The sequence below is a fragment of the Chiloscyllium punctatum genome, chromosome 29 (assembly GCF_047496795.1).
Source record: "Chiloscyllium punctatum isolate Juve2018m chromosome 29, sChiPun1.3, whole genome shotgun sequence".
Classification (NCBI taxonomy): domain Eukaryota; kingdom Metazoa; phylum Chordata; class Chondrichthyes; order Orectolobiformes; family Hemiscylliidae; genus Chiloscyllium; species Chiloscyllium punctatum.
In genome coordinates, this window is record NC_092767.1 from 76,838,616 (window position 1) to 76,857,102 (window position 18,487).

The window sequence follows — 18,487 nt, forward strand, 5'->3', positions numbered from 1 at the left end:
CATCTCTAAACACAAATAAACTGGTCTTCCTCATAATGCTGCCTGCGGGAGCTTGCTGTGCGCAAATTGGTCAAGATTTGCACTCAGCTCCCCCCATTTGGTGAGATGGTCTGTTCCATCCCCCTTCCAAGGGGAGAGATGGTCTCTCCCTCCCACCCCCACTCCTGTCTGGGAATTAGTCTCTCCTGTCTCCCGCCTCCAATGGGGAGAGATGGTCTCTCCCTCTTCCCCCCCTCCAGAGTGTGAGATGGTCTAATCCGGTTGCCAGGGAGACCTGGTTGCCCGGATGCGGCGCCTGCGGTTCGGGAATCTCCGGATGTGGCGGTGAAACCCTGAAAAAAAATCTCCTTCCTGACCCCCCCCCCCCCCCCCCCCCCCCCAAAACAACAAGAACAACCCCCCACCCTCACAATCTCCCCACCCCCACCCTCACAATCTCCCCACCCCCACCCCCCCACCCTCACAATCTCCCCACCCCCACCCCCACCCCTCACCCTCACAACCGGCAACAGCAGCCGGACAGGTCAGTCCAGGGGGTGGGGAATGGAGGGGGATATTGGGGAGGGGATAGAATGGAGGGTAGTGGGGGGTAAGGGTGGGGGGAGGAGTGGGGGGGGTAAGGGTGGGGAGGAGTGGGGGGGGGTAAGGGTGGGGGAGGAGTGGGGGGGGTAAGGATGGGGGAGGAGTGGGGGGGGTAAGGGTGGGGGAGGAGTGGGGGGGGGTAAGGGTGGGGGAGGAGTGGGGGGGTAAGGATGGGGGAGGAGTGGGGGGGGGTAAGGGATGGGGGAGGAGTGGGGGGGGTAAGGATGGGGGAGGAGTGATGGGGGGTAAGGGTGGGGGAGGAGTGATGGGGAAGGAGTGGGGGGGTAAGGGTGGGGGAGGAGTGATGGGGGGTAAGGGTGGGGGAGGAGTGATGGGGGGTAAGGGTGGGGGGGAGGAGTGATGGGGGGTAAGGGTGGGGGGAGGAGTGATGGGGGGTAAGGGTGGGGGAGAGTGGATGGGGAAGGAGTGGGGGGGGTAAGGGTGGGGGAGGAGTGATGGGGGGTAAGGATGGGGGAGGAGTGATGGGGGGTAAGGATGGGGGGGGTGGGGGGGGGGGGGGGGGAGGGGGGGGGGGGGGGGAGGGGGGGGGGGGGGGGGGGGGGGGGGGGGGGGGGGGGGGGGGGGGGGGGGGGGGGGGGGGTGGGGGGGGGTGGGGGGGGTGGGGGGGGGGGGGGGGGGGGGGGGGGGGGGGGGGGGGGGGGGGGGGGGGGGGGGGGGGGGGGGGGGGGGGGGGGGGGGGGGGGGGGGGGGGGGGGGGGGGGGGGGGGGGGGGGGGGAGGGGGGGGGGGGGGGGGGGGGGGGGGGGGGGTGGGGGGGGGGGGGGGGGTGGGGGGGGGGGGGGGGGGGGGGGGGGGGGGGGGGGGGGGGGGGGGGGGGGGGGGGGGGGGGGGGGGGGGGGGGGGGGGGGGGGGGGGGGGGGGGGGGGGGGGGGGGGGGAGGAGTGTGGGAGGGTGGGGGGGTAAGGGTGGGGAGGAGTGATGGGGGGTAAGGATGGGGGAGGAGTGATGGGGGGTAAGGATGGGGGAGGAGTGATGGGGGGTAAGGGTGGGGGAGGAGTGATGGGGAAGGAGTGGGGGGGTAAGGGGTGGGGGAGGAGTGATGGGGAAGGAGTGGGGGGGTAAGGGTGGGGAGGAGTGATGGGGAAGGAGTGGGGGGGTAAGGGTGGGGGAGGAGTGATGGGGAAGGAGTGGGGGGGTAAGGGTGGGGGAGGAGGTGGATGGGGGGTAAGGGTGGGGGAGGAGTGATGGGGAAGGAGTGGGGGGGTAAGGGTGGGGGAGGAGTGATGGGGGGTAAGGATGGGGGAGGAGTGATGGGGGGTAAGGAGGGGGAGGAGTGATGGGGGGTAAGGATGGGGGGAGGAGTGATGGGGGGTAAGGATGGGGAGGAGTGATGGGGGGTAAGGGTGGGGGAGGAGTGGGGGGGGAGGTGGGGGGGGTGTGGGGGGGGGTAGGTGGGGAGGAGTGATGGGGGGGTAAGGGTGGGGGAGGAGTGATGGGGAGGGTGGGGGTAAGGGGTGGGGAGGAGTGATGGGGGGTAAGGATGGGGGAGGAGTGGGGGGGGTAAGGATGGGGGAGGAGTGGGGGGGGTAAGGATGGGGGAGGAGTGGGGGGGGTAGGATGGGGGTGGAGTGGGGGGGGGTAAGGATGGGGGAGGAGTGATGGGGGGTAAGGATGGGGGAGGAGTGATGGGGGTAAGGATGGGTGAGGAGTGATGGGGATAGGATGGGGGAGGAGTGGGGGGGGGTAAGGTGGGGGAGGAGTGATGGGGGGTAAGGTGGGGGAGGAGTGTTGGGGGTAGGGTGGGGGTGGAGTGGGGGGGGGTAAGGATGGGGGAGGAGTGGGGGGGGGTAAGGATGGGGGAGGAGTGGGGGGGGTAAGGATGGGGGTGGAGTGGGGGGGGGTAAGGATGGGGGAGGAGTGATGGGGGGGTAAGGGTGGGGGAGGAGTGTGGGGGGTAGGGATGGGGGAGGAGTGATGGGGGTAAGGATGGGGGAGGAGTGGGGGGGGGTAGGATGGGGGAGGAGTGTGGGGGGGTAGGATGGGGGTGGAGTGATGGGGGGTAGGATGGGGGAGGGTGATGGGGATAAGGATGGGGGGGAGTGGGGGGGGGTAGGATGGGGGAGGAGTGGGGGGGGGTAAGGATGGGGGAGGAGTGATGGGGGGTAAGGGTGGGGGAGGAGTGTGGGGGGTAGGGATGGGGGAGGAGTGTGGGGGGTAAGGGTGGGGAGGAGTGATCCGGGGTAAGGGTGGGGGAGGAGTGATCCGGGGTAAGGGTGGGGGAGGAGTGATCCGGGGTAAGGGTGGGGGAGGAGTGATCCGGGGTAAGGGTGGGGGAGGAGTGATCCGGGGTAAGGGTGGGGGAGGAGTGATCCCGGGGTAGGGATGGGGGAGGAGTGTGGGGGGTAGGGATGGGGGAGGAGTGATTGGGAAGGAGTGGGGGGGTAAGGATGGGACGGAGGGGTAAGGATGGGGAAGGGGGGTAAGGATGGGGACGGAGGGGGTAAGGATGGGGACGGAGGGGTAAGGATGGGGAAGGGGGGTAAGGATGGGGACGGAGGGGTAAGGATGGGGACGGAGGGGTAGGGATGGGGGAGGAGGGGTAGGGATGGGGGAGGAGTGTGGGGGGGTAGGGATGGGGGAGGAGTGTGGGGGGTAGGGATGGGGGAGGAGTGTGGGGGGTAGGGATGGGGGAGGAGTGTGGGGGGTAGGGATGGGGGAGGAGTGTGGGGGGTAGGGATGGGGGAGGAGTGTGGGGGTAGGGATGGGGGAGGAGTGTGGGGGGTAGGGATGGGGGAGGAGTGTGGGGGGTAGGGATGGGGAGGAGTGTGGGGGGTAGGGATGGGGAGGAGTGTGGGGGGTAGGGATGGGGGAGGAGTGATTGGGAAGGAGTGGGGGGGGTAAGGATGGGGACGGAGGGGTAAGGATGGGGAAGGGGGGTAAGGGTGGGGACGGAGGGGTAAGGATGGGGAAGGGGGTAAGGATGGGGGAGGAGTGGGGGGTAAGGGTGGGAGAGGAGTGATGGGGAAGGAGTGGGGGGGGTAAGGATGGGGACGGAGGGGTAAGGATGGGGAAGGGGGGTAAGGATGGGGGAGGAGTGGGGGGGTAAGGATGGGGACGGAGGGGTAAGGATGGGGAAGGGGGGGTAAGGATGGGGAAGGGGTGTAAGGATGGGGGAGGATGGGGGAGGAGTGTGGGGGGGTAAGGATGGGGGCGGAGGGGTAAGGATGGGGACGGAGGGGTAAGGATGGGGGAGGAGTGATTGGGAAGGAGTGGGGGGGGTAGGGATGGCGGCGGAGTGTGGGGGGTAAGGATGTGGGCGGAGTGTGGGGGGTAAGGATGTGGGCGGAGTGTGGGGGGTAAGGATGGGGGAGGAGTGTGGGGGGTAAGGATGGGGGAGGAGTGATTGGGAAGGAGTGGGGGGGTGAGGATGGGAACGGAGGGTAAGGATGGGGAAGGGGGGTAAGGGTGGGGGAGGAGTGTGGGGGGTAAGGGTGGGGGAGGAGTGTGGGGGGTAAGGGTGGGGGAGGAGTGTGGGGGGGTAAGGGTGGGGGAGGAGTGGGGGGGGGTAAGGGTGGGGGAGGAGTGGGGGGGGTAAGGATGGGGGAGGAGTGGGGGGGGTAAGGATGGGGGAGGAGTGTGGGGGGGTAAGGATGGGGGCGGAGGGGTAAGGATGGGGACGGAGGGGTAGGGATGGGGACGGAGGGGTAGGGATGGGGGAGGAGTGGGGGGGGTAAGGATGGGGGAGGAAGTGGGGGGGGTAAGGATGGGGGAGGAGTGTGGGGGTAAGGATGGGGGAGGAGTGGGGGGGGTAAGGATGGGGGAGGAGTGTGGGGGGTAAGGATGGGGGCGGAGGGGTAAGGATGGGGACGGAGGGGTAGGGATGGGGACGGAGGGGTAGGGATGGGGAGGAGGGGTAGGGATGGGGGAGGAGTGTGGGGGGTAGGGATGGGGGAGGAGTGTGGGGGGTAGGGATGGGGGAGGAGTGTGGGGGGTCGGGATGGGGGAGGAGTGATTGGGAAGGAGTGGGGGGGTAAGGATGGGGACGGAGGGGTAAGGATGGGGAAGGGGGGTAAGGATGGGGATGGGGAAGGGCGGTAAGGATGGGGGAGGAGTGGGGGGGTAAGGATGGGGGAGGAGTGGGGGGGTAAGGATGGGGGAGGAGTGTGGGGGGTAAGGATGGGGAGGAGTGTGGGGGGTAAGGATGGGGGAGGAGTGTGGGGGGTAAGGATGGGGGAGGAGTGTGGGGGGTAAGGATGGGGGAGGAGTGTGGGGGGTAGGGATGGGGGAGGAGTGGGGGGGTAAGGATGGGGGAGGAGTGGGGGGGTTAAGGATGGGGGAGGAGTGGGGGGGGTAAGGATGGGGAAGGGGGGGTAAGGATGGGTGCGGAGTGGGGGGGGTAAGGATGGGTGCGGAGTGGGGGGGGGTAAGGATGGGTGCGGAGTGGGGGGGGTAAGGATGGGTGCGGAGTGGGGGGGGTAAGGATGGGGGCGGAGTGGGGGGGGGGGGGTAAGGATGGGGGCGGAGTGGGGGGGGTAAGGATGGGGGCGGAGTGTGGGGGGGGTAAGGATGGGGGCGGAGTGGGGGGGGGTAAGGATGGGGGCGGAGTGGGGGGGGTAAGGATGGGGGCGGAGTGGGGGGGGGTAAGGATGGGGGCGGAGTGGGGGGGGTAAGGATGGGGGCGGAGTGGGGGGGGTAAGGATGGGGGCGGAGTGGGGGGGGTAAGGATGGGGGCGGAGTGGGGGGGGTAAGGATGGGGGCGGAGTGGGGGGGGATAAGGATGGGGGCGGAGTGGGGGGGGTAAGGATGGGGGCGGAGTGGGGGGGGTAAGGATGGGGGCGGAGTGGGGGGGTAAGGATGGGGAAGGAGTGGGGGGGGATAAGGATGGGGAAGGAGTGGGGGGGGGGATAAGGATGGGGAAGGAGTGGGGGGGATAAGGATGGGGAAGGAGTGGGGGGGATAAGGATGGGAAGGAGTGGGGGGGGTAGGAGTGGGGGGGGGTAAGGGTGGGGGAGGAGTGATGGGGAAGGAGTGGGGGGGTAAGGATGGGGACGGAGGGGTAAGGATGGGGAAGGGGGGTAAGGATGGGGGAGGAGTGGGGGGGTAAGGATGGGGACGGAGGGGTAAGGATGGGGACGGAGGGGTAAGATGGGGAAGGGGGGTAAGATGGGGGAGGAGTGGGGGGGGTAAGGATGGGGGAGGAGTGTGGGGGGGTAAGGATGGGGGAGGAGTGTGGGGGGTAAGGTTGGGGGAGGAGTGTGGGGGGTAAGGATGGGGGAGGAGTGGGGGGGGTAAGGATGGGGGAGGAGTGGGGGGGGTAAGGATGGGGGAAGGAGTGGGGGGGTAAGGATGAGGGAGGAGTGGGGGGGGTAAGGATGGGGGAAGAGTGGGGTGATAAGGATGGGGAAGGAGGGGTAAGGATGGGGAAGGAGGGGTAAGGATGGGGAAGCGTGGTAAGGATGGGGAGGGGTGGGGGGGTAAGGATGGGGGAGGGGTGGGGGGGGTAAGAATGGGGGAGGGGTGGGGGGATAAGGTTGGGGGAGGCGTGGGGGGGTAAGGATGGGGGAGGAGTGGGGGGGTAAGTTTGGGGGAGGAGTGGGGGGGTAAGTTTGGGGGAGGAGTGGGGGGGGTAAGTTTGGGGGAGGAGTGGGGGGGTAAGTTTGGGGGAGGAGTGGGGGGGTAAGTTTGGGGGAGGAGTGGGGGGTAAGTTTGGGGAGGGTGGGGGGGTAAGTTTGGGGGAGGAGTGGGGGGGTAGTTTGGGGGGGAGTGGGGGGGTAAGTTTGGGGGGAGGAGTGGGGGGGGTAAGTTTGGGGGAGGAGTGGGGGGGTAAGTTTGGGGGGAGGAGTGGGGGGGTAAGTTTGGGGGAGGAGTGGGGGGGTAAGTTTGGGGGTGGAGTGGGGGGGTAAGTTTGGGGGAGGAGTGGGGGGGTAAGTTTGGGGTGGAGTGGGGGGGTAGTTTGGGGGGAGTGGGGGGGTATGTTTGGGGGAGGAGTGGGGGGGATAGGATGGGGAAGGAGTGGGGGGGATAAGGATGGGAAGGAGTGGGGGGGATAAGGATGGGGAAGGAGTGGGGGGGAAGGAGTGGGGGGGTAAGGATGGGGACGGAGGGGTAAGGATGGGGTGGGGGGTAAGGATGGGGGAGGAGTGGGGGGGTAAGGATGGGGAAGGAGTGGGGGGGTAAGTTTGGGGGAGGAGTGGGGGGGATAAGGATGGGGAAGGAGTGGGGGGGATAAGGGTGGGGGAGGAGTGGGGGGGAAGGAGTGGGGGGGTAAGGATGGGGACGGAGGGGTAAGGATGGGGAAGGGGGGTAAGGATGGGGGAGGAGTGGGGGGGTAAGGATGGGGACGGAGGGGTAAGGATGGGGACGGAGGGGTAAGGATGGGGAAGGGGGGTAAGGATGGGGAAGGGGGGTAAGGATGGGGATGGGGAAGGGGGGTAAGGATGGGGGAGGAGTGGGGGGGTAAGGATGGGGGAGGAGTGGGGGGGGGTAAGGATGGGGGAGGAGTGGGGGGGGTAAGGATGGGGGAGGAATGGGGGGGGTAAGGATGGGGGAGGAGTGTGGGGGGGTAAGGATGGGGGCGGAGGGGTAAGGATGGGGACGGAGGGGTAAGGATGGGGAAGGGGTGTAAGGATGGGGGAGGAGTGGGGGGGGTAGGGATGAGGGAGGATTGGGGGGGGTAAGGATGGGGGCAGAGTGGGGGGGGTAAGGATGGGGAGGAGTGGGGGGGGTAAGGATGGGGGAGGAGTGTGGGGGGTAAGGATGGGGGCGGAGTGGGGGGGTAAGGATGGGGGCGGAGTGGGGGGGTAAGGATGGGGCGGAGTGGGGGGGTAAGGATGGGGGCGGAGTGGGGGGGTAAGGATGGGGGAGGGGTGGGGGGGTAAGGATGGGGCGGAGTGGGGGGGGTAAGGATGGGGGAGGGGTGGGGGGGTAAGGATGGGGGCGGAGTGGGGGGTAAGGATGGGGGCGGAGTGGGGGGGTAAGGATGGGGGCGGAGTGGGGGGGTAAGGATGGGGGCGGAGTGGGTGGGTAAGGATGGGGGCGGAGTGGGGGGGTAAGGATGGGGGCGGAGTGGGGGGGTAAGGATGGGGGCGGAGTGGGGGGGTAAGGATGGGGGCGGAGTGGGGGGGTAAGGATGGGGGCGGAGTGGGGGGGTAAGGATGGGGGCGGAGTGGGGGGGTAAGGATGGGGGCGGAGTGGGGGGGTAAGGATGGGGGCGGAGTGGGGGGGGTAAGGATGGGGGCGGAGTGGGGGGGTAAGGATGGGGGCGGAGTGGGGGGGTAAGGATGGGGGAGGAGTGGGGGGGTAAGGATGGGGGTGGGGTGGGGGGGGTAAGGATGGGGGAGGAGTGGGGGGGTAAGGATGGGGGAGGAGTGGGGGGGGTAAGGATGGGGGAGGAGTGGGGGGGGTAAGGATGGGGGAGGAGTGTGGGGGTAAGGATGGGGAAGGGGGGTAAGGATGGGTGCGGAGTGGGGGGGGTAAGGATGGGTGCGGAGTGGGGGGGTAAGGATGGGGGAGGAGTGGGGGGGGTAAGGATGGGGGAGGAGTGTGGGGGTAAGGATGGGGGAGGAATGTGGGGTTTAAGGATGGGGAATGGGGGTAAGGGATGGGGGAGTAGTGGGGGGGGTAAGGATGGGGGAGGAGTGGGGGGGGTAAGGATGGGGGAGGAGTGGGGGGGTAAGGATGGGGGAGGAGTGGGGGGGGTAAGGATGGGGGAGGAGTGGGGGGGGTAAGGATGGGGGAGGAGTGGGGGGGGGTTAAGGATGGGGGAGGAATGTGGGGTTTAAGGATGGGGAATGGGGGTAAGGATGGGGGAGGAGTGTGGGGGTAAGGATGGGGGAGGAGTGGGGGGGTAAGGATGGGGTAGGAGTGGGGGGGGTAAGGATGGGGGAGGAGTGTGGGGGTAAGGATGGGGGAGGAATGTGGGGTTTAAGGATGGGGAATGGGGGTAAGGATGGGGGAGGAGTGTGGGGGTAAGGATGGGGGAGGAGTGGGGGGGGTAAGGATGGGGGAGGAGTGGGGTGGGTAAGGATGGGGGAGGAGTGGGGGGGTAAGGATGGGGGAGGAGTGTGGGGGGGTAAGGATGGGGGAGGAGTGGGGGGGTAAGGATGGGGAGGAGTGGGGGGGGGTAAGGATGGGGAGGAGTGGGGGGGTAAGGATGGGGAAGGAGTTGGGGGGTAAGGATGGGGAAGGAGTGGGGGGGGTAAGGATGGGGAAGGAGTGGGGGGGGTAAGGATGGGGAAGGATGGGGGGTAAGGATGGGGAAGGTCTGGGGGATGGGATGGGGGGTGTGGGGAGAAAAGAGTTGAGGTGGGCAGTTGGTGAAAGATATTGGGGGAAGATTGTGGGGGGAGTGGGGGAAAGGTTGGAGGGGGGGAGCGGGAGAAACAGAGAATGATCAGTGATGATGGAGAGACACAGAGAGAGAGGAGATGGGGTGGACAGTGAGAATGGGGGAGATGGGGCAAGAGAATGGGAGTGAGGGGATGATCGGGGGAGAGGAAGGGCAGGAAATGGGTGCGGGCGAATGGAAAGGAAGAATGGATGTGTGTGTGTGTGAGAGAGCGCAAGTGGGAGGATTATGGAAGGGAAGAGTGAGTGAGAGTGTGGAGGAGTGAGAATGGGGGAGCTGAGGGACATGGGGCAGTGAGTGGAGGGAGAATGTTTTGAGGTTTGGGAGTGTTGGGGGAGATTGAGGGAGAGGAAAGGCAGGGTAAGGAGGATTAATGGATGTGAGAGTGGAACGATGATGGGAGAGGAAGGGGAAAAATGAGGGTGTGGGGAGGGGTTGGCAGGGATTTTAGCTGTTCGGGGGTGGGGGGGAGCGGGGATGAAGTAAAATCTGAAGTTAAAGAGGCTATTCTAATGAAACGTGCAACCAACCATTGTTGATTATCGTAAACATCCTCTGGTTTACTCATGTCCTTAATGAAGAGAATCTGCCATCCTTATCCTACATGTAAATGCAGATCCATAGGAATGTGGTTGAGTCCTGATTATACTCTAGGAGTCAGCTGATTCCCAAAGAAATGTCAACCTTGACCATGATGTCCACAGCCCTTGAGCTGGAACAAAACTCTCGGGGTCCTCTGCTCAGGCGGTCTGTGTAGAAAGGCATGGTTTGCATTTTAACAGTATTTGGTTAGTCAGAACTCTAGCAATTAGTGTCTAGTCATCTGTGGGGAACTGCAAAGCGAGTCCAGAGTTTGACAGTCAAAAACTATCACTGCCACTAGGAATTTCTTGATTTGACTTTAATAGTTTGGTGTCCTCATTTGGGTGAAAATTTTGGTGATCATATGGAGGGTAAATGTGAAAAACAGTCTAATGTAACAGTGTGCATGGTGGCATACCTTGGAACCAAAATGGGATATCTGAAGAAGTTTCTGTTTTCAGGAGGCATATAAACACAGGGTATCAATTTGATCAAAAGGTTGAACTTTTCTATGTTTGTGTACAGACACACACCTATTTGACAAAACATAATACCCAATTAATTTTGAAGGGTAATTCCTTTTGTAGAAAAAAGTTTGCATGGCAAGTTCCCACTAATGGTGATATGGCAACAAGTAAATCATTTTTTTAAGTCAGGTGACTTCACCTGATGAAGGAGCAGCGCTCTGAAAGCTTGTGATTTTAAATAAACCTGTTGGACTATAACTTTGGGTGGCGCGGTGGCTCAGTGGCTAGCACTACTGCTTCATAATGCCCATGGACCCGGGTTCGCTTCCCACCTCGGGCAATTGACTGTGTGGAATATGCACGTTGTCTGCGTGGGTTTCCTCTGGGTGCTCCAGTTTCCTCCCACTGTACAAAGATGTGCAGGTTAGGTGGATTGGCCATGCTAAATTGCCCATAGTGTTCAGGGATGTGTGGGTTAGGAGCACTATTTAGGGGAAATGTGCAGTAATAAGGGAATGGGTCTGGGTAGGATACTGTTCAGAAGGTTAGTGTGGACTTGTTGGGCCAAATGGCCTGTTTCCACACTGTAGGGATTCTATAACCTGGTGTCATGTGACTTCTGACTTTGTCCAACACCAGCACCTCCACATTTATTTTAGTGATTGCTGGAACGATATTGGCCACGGCACCGGGAGAACACCCTGTTGGATCAGCATCCATCTGAGAGGATGGTCAGGACCTCAGTTGAATGTTTCATCTGAAAGATGATATCTCTGAACAGTTCAGCACTCCCTCAGTGTTGTATTGAGAGTGGTCAGCCTAAATTACACCCTCGAGAATGAGTGATGCACCCATGACACTTTGATTCCAATGATAGCAATGTCAGCCACTGAGCTAAGTGAAATGAGCGGGTTTGGTCAAAGATTGGTCTGAGCTACAGTCATTGGCTAGATGTTGTGAGACCAGTGGGAGCTGGTCAAACTGAGGTTAAAATGAATTGCCAGATGGGAAGTAATGGGTAAAGCATGTTAAATTATGATTAAAATAATAGATTTATCATGATTATCAAATTGACAGTACAGTCTTGATGGGCTGAATGGCAGCCCCAAATTCCTGAAGAAAAGAAATGAGAGAGATATGGCAGAAAAGGATTTGAGGGAGACCGTGAAGTGAAGAGGGAGGGTCAAGGTGCTAGGGAAGAGAATAAAACGAAGTTGGGACAGAATGCAAAGCAGGTGAAGTGGAGAGAGAGAGAGAAAGTAAAGAATGAACTTTGGAAGTGTCTTAAAAGGGGCCCAGTCTGAACACAGCAGCCATTGGTGATTTATGGATGACTGGGATTTGCCTTTAATGACCAGGGCAGGAGAAGGAACAGCCGTTGTTTTACTGTGTGAAGTGAAAGGACTCGAGTTGGTGCAGCTGTGCTCAAGGGTGGAGTATCTCTGAATGTGAATGGCTGAGATTAAATCCTGGGTGGGTGATGGTTTCTGTCTGCATCAAAACCTCCTGTGAATTGCAGTTGGCTGGGTGATTCAATTCCTCTCCTGGCAAGGTCAGGACTCTTGATGTTGTCTGCACAGGGAACAAGCGAAGGTTTGTTTTTTTTGAATCTGTATTTTTGAAGTTGTCTTAAGATGGAAAATCTTTGAAACAAACAGCTTCGACTCAACAACAACATTAGTGTGTTTGAAGGTACCTTGCTTGTACACTACCGTAGTACAGTGTTGTTACAAGACACTATGTACTCATGAGAGGAAAGGTATTTAATTCCCACTTTTCAGGGTGTTGCCTCAACTTGGATCATTTTCTTAATTAATTCCAAACATTCTAAATTCCTAATGAGGGTGAAGCTGCCTTTTCTTCATTTGGTTCTAATTTTCATCATCTGAAAGCTGCCTGCAGTGATATTTGAGCTTCGCTTATCTTTCTCTGCTTTTGTTGGTGCGTAAGGTTTATAGTTTCTCACCTTGTGGTGTTTTCACGGCTTACTGAGTTCTGCTTCTCTGCTCTTGGAGCAATAAGGTTAGTTGCAGCCAAAATTATCCATTTAATACTTCTACTCAACCTGTTCTGAGACGTTATTATACATTTGGATAAGTACATGAATAAGAAATGTTCAGTTCTGATGAAATCATTTAGACAGAAACATTAACTTGCTTTCTCTCCATGAATGCTGCCTGGCCTTCTTCAGGCTCATGCCCGAAACGTCGATTCTCCTGCTCCTTGGATGCTGCCTGACCTGCGCTTTTCCAGCAACACATTTTCAGTTCTGATCTCCAGCCTCTGCAGTCCTCACCTTCTCCAAGTGTAGGATGAGTTTAGTTTGGGATTATAGTTGGCGTGTGCTGATTGGATTGAGGGGGCTGTATGATCCTGTGACTTCTGGAGCTGGTGGAACTTGAACGTGGTCCTCCTGGCTTGGCGGTAGGGTCACTAGCACTGTCACAAAATTATCCGTTTACCTGAGATTGTCTTATTTAGTACAGCTTGGATTTATTAGTGATTTTTTTGATTTGTAGTCCTTAGTTTTGAACTCCTCCACAAATGGGAACATCTCCGTATATATCCCTATTCCATAATTTTAAAGTCTTCGGTTGGGTCAGTCTGCAGTCTTCTCTCTCCTTAGAGAAGAGACCAATTCACACTTTTATGCATGTTGTAATCCTCAATTGTGGATTCATCCCCATGAATCAGTTTTGCAGGTTCTCTGATGCCTGTGTATCTTTTTGATACAGTGTTCAGATCAGAACTATGCACAGTTTTTAAAAACGTATTCATGGGGTGTGGGCGTCACTGGCCAGGCCAGTGTTTATTTCCTCTCCCTAATTGCCCAGAGAGCATTTATGAGTCAATTACATTGCTGTGGGTGTGCATGTGATCTAACAAAGTGTATTACAACGTCCCTGCTTCTCAGCTTTGTTCTTCAAGAAGGAAGAAGTGTTTTTTTTTAAATGGCAATAATAACATGCAGGTTCAGTGATTTGTGTATCTGTTTCTCTGACTTATTCTCTAGTTATCCAGCTCTTTATGCGATCTTCCTATGAAAATAGTGTCTCAGACTTCTCTATTGAATTCACTTGCTGATCAGTTGAATGCTGAATTTATTGACTTGCAAGTGTGCAACAACTGAGTAAGCTAACTCTGAAATGTAATTGTTCCACTGTCTTCCCACGGTGACTGTGCTGCCAGGAATTTGTAATTTGAGATCACCATGACATTCGATGCAGCTTTCTTCCCAGAGTGAGCACCTGAATTGATAAATGGCTTTGGTTTATTTTCCTTTGGGAGTGATCTCCGAGCCAGCCATTGAAGGGAGGTAATGGTAGTTTGATTACGTATGGGGAAGCTGGTTGGTTTGGGAGAGTAGGCTGTTAAAGGCCTGAATTTAATCTCTCTATTGTTTACATTCACCCCATTGGCAGACAGTCTTAGATAACCTGTCCAGCACATGTGCTGTGGTGACAGGCAGCAACAGCAGGGGTCTGTGGAGGGGGTGCTGGATTAGATCTTAGAATAATCAGTCTCCTTTAGAATCCATTTACTATGGAGGTGGATTTTAGTTGCACCAAAATAAAACACTCTTTTCAATTCAACACTGGACCTACTTATGTTTAATAGATTTAATATAAAATCTCATATTTTCTAATGCCATTTCCTGTTACTCTCTCTTTCCTCCTGATAATATAGGATTCTGGCAGCTCTCTGACCTTTTTTTCTAGAAAGTATTAGTGACTGATTCAACTTATGGTCGGTAAAGTGTGATGCTGGAAAAAGCACAGCAGGTCAGGCAGCATCTGAGGAGCAAGAGAGTCGACGTTTTGGGCTTAACCCTACTCAAATCTTGGGGCAAGGGGCCCAAACCCAGCACCTTCATCTGAACTTTCTAATGGGAGTCAAAAAGCATGGTGCTAGAAAAGAACAACAGGTGAGGTAGCATCCGTGGTTCAGGAGAGTAGACGTTTCGGGTATAAGCCCTAACAAAGCAAAGTGTTTATGCCCGAAACATTGACTCTCCTGCACCTCGGATGCTGCCTGACCTGTTGTTCTTTTCCAGCACCACACTTTTTGACTCTTGACTCTCCAGCATCTGTAGTTTTCACTTTCTCCAACTTTTTTAACAGGAGGCTTACTGGAGTTTGATCAGCTTGAACTGTGGCAGATGCATCTCATCCGAGCTGTGGTGGTCTAACCTCTAGTGCTGGCTGGGCTTTGCCCTCTGTAGGTTGACTGTGGCTCAGTTGTTAAGTGAGGCTCACGTTTTGGCTTTTCCATGTGTTTCAGGCTTGGCAGCGTTGCTGTGCTGTAACCTCATCTCAAACTGTAACCTACAGAGAAAGAGGAGGAGGCTATGGCAATATGTTAAACCCTCATCACTCACATTCACCTGCAGTATTTCCCCCGCACCCTTTTAAAATTTTTCTTCAGGCGATTATCTGCTCTTACAGATTCTGTTTTCAGTGTTAAAAATGAACTTTACAGACCAGAACCAGACTATCTCGCCTAACTCATCTAAAGCATTGTTTCTACTCCACAAGAGCTTTGTCCCACTCTCTTCATCTCTCCCCCTCCTTATACTCCTTCCTTTCATGACCTTACCTCACTTACACATTGTGTCTATGTTAGTTAGCTCGGATATTCCTGCTTGGAGTTCACATGCAATCACTCTCTGGGGAAAGAGATTTCACTTGAGTTCTCTGTGGACTTAATTAGTCACAATTTTAAGTTCTCGATCCTGTAGTTTTGGACAACTCCACACGTGGTGACTACTTTTTTGTGTAAATTTTCAATTGATTTTCTGAAATTATTTAAGGCCCGTTAAGGAGCCCGTGTTTCTGGTCTTCTGCAGTAAAGGCTGGGTCTCTTTTCCAAAATCAGGCCAATCAGCACGAAAGGCTGACCTTTCACCTGAAAAGGAACCGAAGAGCGACTGTAGTCGCAAGTCAGCATTCTGAGTTAATCCAAAGAAGTTTGTATTAAAAAGATTGCCAATGATCCCAAATGCTGTCACTAGTTCAGAGTTTGGCTCTTGATTACAGGATGAATCATTGGTGATCGAGGATTGTCCCAGCATTTAGTAGGCAGAGGAAAGTCTTTGGGGGCTTGTCTATTGAGCATTCCTGTGTTTTGAAGCTCTGAATCCGGTCAGTGCGGCAGCCTTTAGCCTCTCTCTTATATGGTGCGAACCCCCTCATTAATGCAAGATCTGAGGGCCACAGAAGGAAAAGGTGTGCAGCCCTTCCAAAGGGGTGGGAAGGGAATCCGATTGGGCACTGTAAACAAGGGAAGCTACTCATGGGCTCCAGTCTTTCCAAATATCCCAGCACGAAAGCAATTTTTGCCTTTTCTAGGGAGTGCTGTTTTCTTTCACCTCCATCTTATTTTAGAAGAAACAGGTCTTTTATTGCCTGATTAAGGAAGGAAGGGCTGATTCATCAAGAACTGGAGTGAAACCTGGAGAGTTCCAGCTTTAAATGATAGCAGTGATTAAAAGATTTAGGTGCTCGATGACTAAGGTGGACATGATGGACTGAAGGGCCTCTTTCCATGCTATAATACTCTGACTGACTGGTAGCTGCTGCGAGTTGGTGTGGGTGTATGCCTTACTCTGATGCCCTGCCCTCTGACCTCACCAGATTGGCTATATTTCATTATTTTCACTGTTGCATCCCTGTCATGAACTTTATTCCCCTGCAGTTGAAAAGATCAAACAGCTGACTGTTTGTTTGGGTGGAAAAGAACAATGCAAAGCTTTATTTAAAAACACATGTTGCACACTTCCCTAACCCCCACCAACTCATGCCCACGTGTCACTGAACTCGGTCGTTCTTTCTAACTGTGGACATCGGTGATCCTGGAAAGTCTGTAGAAGGGTGATTGACTGCCTTGTAAATGTGCTCAGCTTTGCACAGTTACAGAAAGCTCTAAGTGAATGGACATTTAATGTTTTACTTATTAATTATGGCACTGACTTGTTTAAAACCCTGTCACTCATGAGGTCCTGCTGCCTCATTCAATAACTGTGTTCTGCCATTCCTTCCTGATTGTCTCGTCTCAAGCCAGGGAAGAAATATTGGCTGTAGTTATTCTAATCTACCAACCAGCTCCTCAAACACTTCCCCCATTTTATTCACAATTGAGCAACAAGTCTAACCAAACACCAAGAAACAGTATGACAAATTACCAGTTTGGTTTTAAAATATAAGCAAACTGCTGGAGAAACTCAGCGGGTCCAGCCGCATCTTGGAGAGAGAAACAGTTAACGTTTCAAGTCCTGTTCAGATCACAACACTGAGTCCTGAAGCAGAGTCACACTGGACTCCAGATGTAAGCTCTGTTTCTTTCTCTATAGATACTGTCAGACCTACTGAGTTTCTCCAGAATGTCCTGTTTTATTGCAAATTTCCAGCATCCACAGTATTTTGCTTTTAGTTTATATGTCAGCACACTGTAAGAACTTCACTTCCTTTTTAAATGGTATTGTGGAATTTCTTTCACAAATGAACAGGCTGGTGGAACCTCTATTTAACACCTCATCTAAACATAAATCCCTCAGCATTGCAAGACACTAGTTTAAGTCCTCAAATCCTGGAGTGGGCCTTCAGCCCACACGCTTTCTGTTTAAGCTTCAAGATACCTTTTATGATTTCACCTGACAAAATAGAAAAATGTAAAATTCTCGGATGAAGGGAGGTCTTTTGGCCCAGGATATTTGAGCAAATCCACTTTCCAGCTCTTGATCTGCTGCGTAGTGGGTTATGTTGTTCCAGGTGTGTACCTGAGGACTACTTAAATGTTATGAGGCTTCCTGTCTTTTCACTTGTTAGCCATATGGAGCAGAAGGATCCAGCAACAGTTTGCATTTATATAGCTACATGGGTCAAGTTCAGAAATAACCTCCGTATTCCCTTCTCTGACTATGCTCCTTAAAGCCTTCCTCCCTCACTGCATTCTATTGATTCCTCATGAGGCTCACTTTCAGATTTGGTCAGGATTATGCCTTTAAATTGCCTTCTGTGTTTTACTCTGATAGCCACTGTATAAATGTAAATTATTCTGAGTGTGTCTTGACCCACTCTATCACAGTCACACTGTGAACGAATTCCCTTTGGTACCTGTCCACAGGGATTATGGCAGAGTTTAGAGAAGCCAGGAACCCAGGACTTTCTCAACCTGCCTTCTAACAGAGAAAAATATCCTTGCAGAGTTAACCTGAGCTGGGTCGTGCTATGGGTATTAGAGATGGCCTCTGTAAAATCAACCTGGGCCCTGCCCCAGAGTGCTCCGAGAAATCAATCTTGAGTGAGAACATGGACATTCCGTGCTGTACATCTCTGTCTGTAAGACCTGGCCTCAGCTCTGATTGCCAGCTCCCCATCGCTGAGTATGTCAGGGCAAATAGGAAAATACCCTTCAAGCTGAGGTAACAGGGCCAGTGCACTATAACATTGCAGGGGTTTAGTGCTTCCATGGGGTGAGAGAATTGCCACAGGAAAAGGGATTAAACTGTTACTTTTTTCACATCTGTTCCATTAAAAATAGATAATTAGATGTCAAGTGCTAAATCTCTGGTAAGTGTTAATGATTCTAATCAGCATTTAACACGTAGTGCTGTGAGCAGGGCTGGTTCTTGCATTTTTAATAGTAGCAGTTCATGTGATTCTGATTAGTAAGTGTTACCTTCAGTACCTACTGGCATGTCTCAGTGAGTCTGACCAGCAGGAATTTTAATTAGAGAATGGCCCAGGCTTGTACAGAATCATGGAGCCTTGGAAAGTTTAAAATATCACCTTTCTTAGTTAGTGACAATTTGGTTCTGGGTCAGAAGTGAAATGCTACCATTCATGCCAAGCCTAGCATTTTAAACCAAGGGATCCTTTGTTTGAATCCTCTTGTTCAGTTAATCTCGTCCTGATGATGAGGGATTGGTGAAACTTAAAAGATCCACTTTTTCAAAGAACAGGATTCACTCTCACTCTCACTCTCACTCTCACTCTCACTCTCACTCTCACTCTCACTCTCACTCTCTCGCTCTCGCTCTCGCTCTCGCTCTCTCTCACTCACTCATTTATCACTCAACTAATATGAAAAATCAGTTATGGCCATTTGTTTTCCTGCTGTTTGTCCGATTGTGTTTGCATAGTTTGGTTTCATTATATTGTTGTAAGACTTTGAAGTTAGCTCTGAGCTGTCTTTTGAGGTTCTGAGATTGTGAAAGGGGTTTATGTTTGTATCAGCCATGACTCAGTTGGTAGAATACTCCGAAACGTCGATTCTCCTGCTCCTTGGATGCTGCCTGACCTGCTGCGCTTTTCCAGCAACACATTTATCAGCTCTGATCTCCAGCATCTGCAGTCCTCACTTTCTCCTAGAATGCTCACTGTGACTCAGAGCGTTATGCGTTCAAGTCCTGTTGTGGAGACTTCAGCGCAAGACCTAGACTGATGCCCCAAAGTAGTACTGAGGGAGATGCTCTCTTTCAGACGAGAGCTTAAACCAAATCCCCTGTCAGGTGCATGTAAAATAAAGGTACCATCGACACTATTTTGAAG

The 18,487-nt window shown here is 55.2% G+C and overlaps 1 protein-coding gene across 4 annotated transcripts in view; it reads left to right on the forward strand.

Annotated features, from left to right (window-relative positions):
- Positions 1-459: 459 nt before the first annotated feature.
- Positions 460-18,487, forward strand: part of pak4 (p21 protein (Cdc42/Rac)-activated kinase 4) — a 136,946-nt gene continuing 118,918 nt past the window's right edge. For 3 of the 4 annotated variants that reach the window (XM_072549527.1, XM_072549528.1, XM_072549525.1), the window contains exon 1: positions 460-523. The gene's annotated coding sequence lies outside the window, so the exon portion shown is untranslated. Of the gene's footprint in view, positions 524-11,424; positions 11,532-18,487 lie in introns of those variants that run through there. The other variant, XM_072549526.1, reaches the window with a different exon arrangement.